Source organism: Bison bison, unplaced genomic scaffold, assembly GCF_000754665.1.
Source record: "Bison bison bison isolate TAMUID 2011002044 unplaced genomic scaffold, Bison_UMD1.0 scf7180017864371, whole genome shotgun sequence".
NCBI lineage: Eukaryota > Metazoa > Chordata > Mammalia > Artiodactyla > Bovidae > Bison > Bison bison.
Genome location: NW_011494943.1, coordinates 3,055,235 through 3,060,397, shown reverse-complemented (window position 1 = coordinate 3,060,397; position 5,163 = coordinate 3,055,235).

Below are 5,163 nucleotides of genomic sequence, written 5' to 3'. Positions count from 1 at the left end.
AAGAGAGCTCCGGAAAAACATCTATTTCTGCTTTATTGACTATGCCAAAGCCTTTGTGTGGATTGCAAAAAACTGTGGAAAATTCGTAAAGAGACGGAAGTACCAGACCACCTGACCTACCTCTTGAGAAATCTGTATGCAGGTCAGGAAGCAACAGTTAGAACTGGACATGGAACAACAGACTGGTTCCAAATAGGAAAAGGAGTATGTCAAGGCTGTATACTGTCACCCTGCTTATTTAACTTCTATGCAGAGTACATCATGAGAAACGCTGGGCTGGATGAAGCACAAGCTGGAATCAAGATTGCTAGGAGAAATATCAATAACCTCAGATAAACAGATGACACCACCCTTATAGCAGAAAGTGAAGAGGAACTGAAGAGCTTCTTGATGAAAGTGAAAGAGGAGAGTGAAAAATTTGGCTTAAAGCTCAACATTCAGAAAATGAAGATCATGGCATCTGGTCCCATCACTTCACAGCAAATAGATGGGGAAACAATGGAAACAGTGAGAGACTTTACTTTGGGGGGCTCCAAAATCACTGCAGATGGTGACTGCCTCCATGAAATTAAAAGACACTTACTCCTTGGAAGAAAAGTTATGACCAACCTAGACAGCATATTAAAAAGCAGAGACATTGCTTTGCCAACAAAGGTCCATCTAGTCAAACCTATGGTATTTCCAGTAGTCATGCATGGATGTGAGAGTTGGACTATAAGAAAGCTGAGCAATGAAGAATTGATGCTTTTGGACTGTGGTGTTGGAGAAGACTCTTGAGAGTCCCTTGGACTGCAAGGAGTTCCAAGCAGTCCTTCCTAAAAGAAATCAGTCCTGAATAGTCATTGGAATATTCTGATGCTGACTGATGCTGAAACTCCAATACTTTGGCCACCTGATGTGAAGGGCTGACTCATTTGAAAAGACCCTGATGCTGGGAAAGATTGAAGGCAGGAGGAGAAAGGGATGACAGAGGATGAGATGGTTGGATGGCATCACTGACTCAATGGACATGAGTTTGGGTGAGTTCCAGGAGTTGGTGATGGACAGGGAAGCCTGGTGTGCTGCAGTCCATGGAGTCTCAAGGAGTCAGACATGACTGAGCGACTAAATGGAACTATTTTCGTAGTGTTTAATCATGGCACCATGATACCGTCAATACTGATAGTTTCACATTATGGAAAACTTTCACTTAATCCACATAAATCTGCAGGATGAGAACTATGATTTTCTCATATTTTACAGATGAGGGGGTTGAGGCTCCAAAATATTAAGTGACTCACCAAAGATCAGAGGCTGTAACACTGTGTATATGCATTTTTTACCTGCTCCTTAAAGAAGTTAAATCACCTAACAGGACAAGTAATTTGTAAAATGGAGAACTGCCATTCAAACTTTGGGCTGGGTTTTTAAACTTCAGTTGAGCCCACTTCCTGACTATTCAGTATAATCTGCAGACAGATCTCTTGTCTAGATTTTTCAACTAGGTTTCAGAGTCAGTTTCTTATAGCCACTTTAAAAATGTTTTCACTTTAAACTACAAGGCTCGACTCAATCAGGGGCTGATAATAGACAAGCAGGAGGTGTAAGTAAGAATACTTTGCTTAAATTGGTGTTTTCCAGGATGAAGAATGGAAGAGGGATTAGTTCATTGAATAAAGTGTACCCGATTGTGATGCTGGTGGTTTAGTTGCTCAGTCGTGTCCGACCCTTGCGACCCCATGGACTGTAGCCCAGAGGCTCCTCTGTCCATGGGAATCTGCAGTCTTGTAGGTGAGTTTTATGTTACATCCAGTGTTATAAGGAAATCTTCAACTGGAAATATCCACCAGGTCATACATATGGCTTTCTCTTTTTCTGTGTTCTCTTTCACTGATGGCTTCAATTCACTTAAAATAAGCCTGGGAAAGGTTAGTTGTTGTTGATGTTGTTATTTTTTAATACTAAAAAAACTCCTATCAATCATAGTGTTAACCTTAGAGGTTAAAACGGAGTATTTTGAAATGATTTTTTTTTTCCCCTAACCAGGCAAAGGCCACTGGAGCCAGTAAGGCTCGGATTTACAAACAGTATAAATAAAATCCAACATTATCTCAATATCAAGTGTCCATAAATCCTTCCTAGAGTCATACTAGCACATTTCCTTTACTCTTCCAATTTTTTTCCCGTTTCCTCTTAAAACAGTGTCTATAATTTGCCCAGGTACTGACATAGGATTTTCTTTGTATGAAGAAAAAAAATCAACATGTATGTTTTCTCTATGTCTATGAGTTATTTCCTTATGCTTTCCCCCTTCTGACATCTATAAGGACTCTTTAGATTGGAATCTCACCATCCTTCCTCCTCTGATGGATCACAGAAAAAACTAGAGAATTCCCGAAAAACATCTGCTTCGTTGATTACACTAAAACCTTTGACTGTGTAGATCACAACAATCTGTGGAAAATTCTTTAAGAGTTGGGAATGCCAGCACAAGATTACCTGCCTCCGGTGAAGCCTTATGCAGGTCGGGAAGCAACAGTGAGAACTGGATGTGGAACAACAGACTGGGTCCAAATTGGGAACGGAGTACGTCAAGGCTGTATATTGTCACCCTGCTTATTTAACTTATATGCAGAGTACCTCATACGAAATGCCAGGCTGGATGACTCACAGGCCAGAATCAAGATTGCTGAGAAAAATATCAATAACTTAGATATGCAGATGACACCACCCTTATAGCAGAAAGTGAAGAGGAACTGAAGAGCCTCTTGATGAAAGTGAAAGAGGAGAGTGAAAAGTTGGCTTAAAACTCAACATTCAAAAGACTAAGATCAGGGCATCCAGTCCCACAACTTCATGGCAAATAGATGGGGGAACAATGGAGACAGTGAGAGACTTTATTTTCTTGGGCTCCAAAATCACTGAAGATGGTGACTGCAGCCATGAAATCAAAAGACGCTCCTTGAAAGAAAAGCTCTGACAAACCTAGACAGTGTATTAAAAAGCTATATTACTTTGCCTACAAATGTCCATATAGTTAAAGTTATGGTTTTTCCAGTAGTCATGCATGGATATGAGAGCTGGACCATGAGGAATGCTGAGTGCCAAAAATGTGGTGCTAGAATGTGGTGCTTTTGAACTGTGGTGCTAGAGAAGACTCCTGAGAGACCCTTGGACAGCAAGGAGGTCCAACCAGTCCATCCTAAAGGAGATCAGTCCTGAATATTCATTGGAATGGCTGAAGCTGAAGTTCCAAGACTTTGGCCCTGTGATGCAAAGAGCCAACTCATTGGAAAAGACTGAAGATGGAAAAGATTGAGGGCAGGAGGAGAAGGGGATGACAGAGGATGAGATGGCTGGATGGCATCACTGACTCAATGGACATGAGTTTGAGCAAACTCCAGGAGATCATGAAGGACTGGGAAGCCTGGTGTGCTGTGGTCCATGGGGTCAGAAAGAGTCAGACACGACTGAACAACAACATCCTTCCTCCACTGTGATCTCATGTATTACCTCAGACTCACCTGGGGAAGTGGCTAGAGAAAGAACCTGCTCTAGACGTTCAGTGCTTTTTTCTTTTTTAAGTGTTTATTTTTTTTTTCCATTTGTAAAATCTTTATTGAATTTGTTACACTATTGCTTCTTATTTGGGTGGGGGGGGCGGTTTGGCCTTGAGGCATGTGGGATTTTAACTCCCTGACCAGGGATCAAACCTGCATCCTTTGTATTGGGAAGGTGATCTCTAAACCACTGGACCACCAGGGAATTCCTCAGACTTTCAACATTAACGTCAGTTTCCAAAGCTGTATTCAGATGCTGCCTTAGAAGTTAATATGATGTTCCTCACTGTTGTATTTAAAATGGATAACCAACAAGGACCTTCTATACAGCACAGGGAACCCTGCTCGGTGTTATGTGGCAGCCTGGATGGGAGGGGAGTGTGGGCGGAGAGTGGGTACATGTGTGTGTGTGGCTGGGTCTCTCCATCATCCACCTGAAACTGTCACAACACTGTTAACCAGCTATTCCCCCAAACCACATAAAACGTTCAAAATAAACAAAATGCTCATTAAAAAGTTAATGTGATGTACTAAAACTCTAGAAATCTCACTTAGGTTATTTAACCCTTTACAGTGTTAAAAACTCTCATCTCTAGGAGTCCAGAGGTATCTACCCAGGGATCAAATCCAGGTTTCTGCATCTCCCGCATTGCAGGTGGATTCTTTACTGCTGAGCCACTGGGGAAGCTCATAAAACCAAGTATTTGCTTATAAAAATTAGTTGCGTCCATGGAGGAAAAATTCACATTTTATAAACTTGATGTAAAATGTTACTAGTTATTTCTTATTTGAGAGAAGCAGACCAAACCAAAAAGGTCTCAGTCTCATAATACCCTCTCACATAACAAATTATCAGATAGAACTATTAGTAAATAGATAAATGCACCACTCAAAATGTTATATACTTCATAATACAAAGGTCAGTGGTGAGTAGGTGAGTAACTGAGGTGAGCAGACCAGTAAGATTGCCCAAAACAAAAACAGAGAAAAATTTCTCCAGCCCTTCCAGTGGAATGGCACTAGTCTTAATATAGCACGAAGTCCTCCAAATCCTAAAAGATAATCCAAAATAAACAGAAAATAGTATCAGTGAGTCATTTTCATGAATTGGCTCTCTGGATTGTATGCTTTCCAGAAATGTCACGATCTCATTTATACTTTCACTCACCCATCACAGGATGAACAGGGTTTCCAACAAGCCTTTGCTTTAGAGATCCTGAATTTTAAAAATGAAGCCATCCGGGAGTTTAATGTACATGTATTTTTTACTAATAATACCCTAAAATGGACAGCGTCCAAATTCTGATGATTATAGAAGTGTATCTCAAATAATCATAACCTTTATATCCAGTTTGGCTCAATTCTAAGGGGAATAGTTCAGTTGACGTTAAGCAGATTAGATAGTATGTATCTATTCGCCCATCTTTCAATAATTTAGGAAAATGCTGAGAGAAGCTCATTTCTGTAAAGGTAGTAACCGAATTGTTGTGACCTCTGTCCTTCCCCTGTCACTCCAGGGAACAATCTTCATTATCCCAAATTCTTCATCACCTTTCTCTGGATCCAACACCACCATTAAAACTCCCATCTGAGCCTCCAAACTTTCGAGTGGCTGTTTTATCTA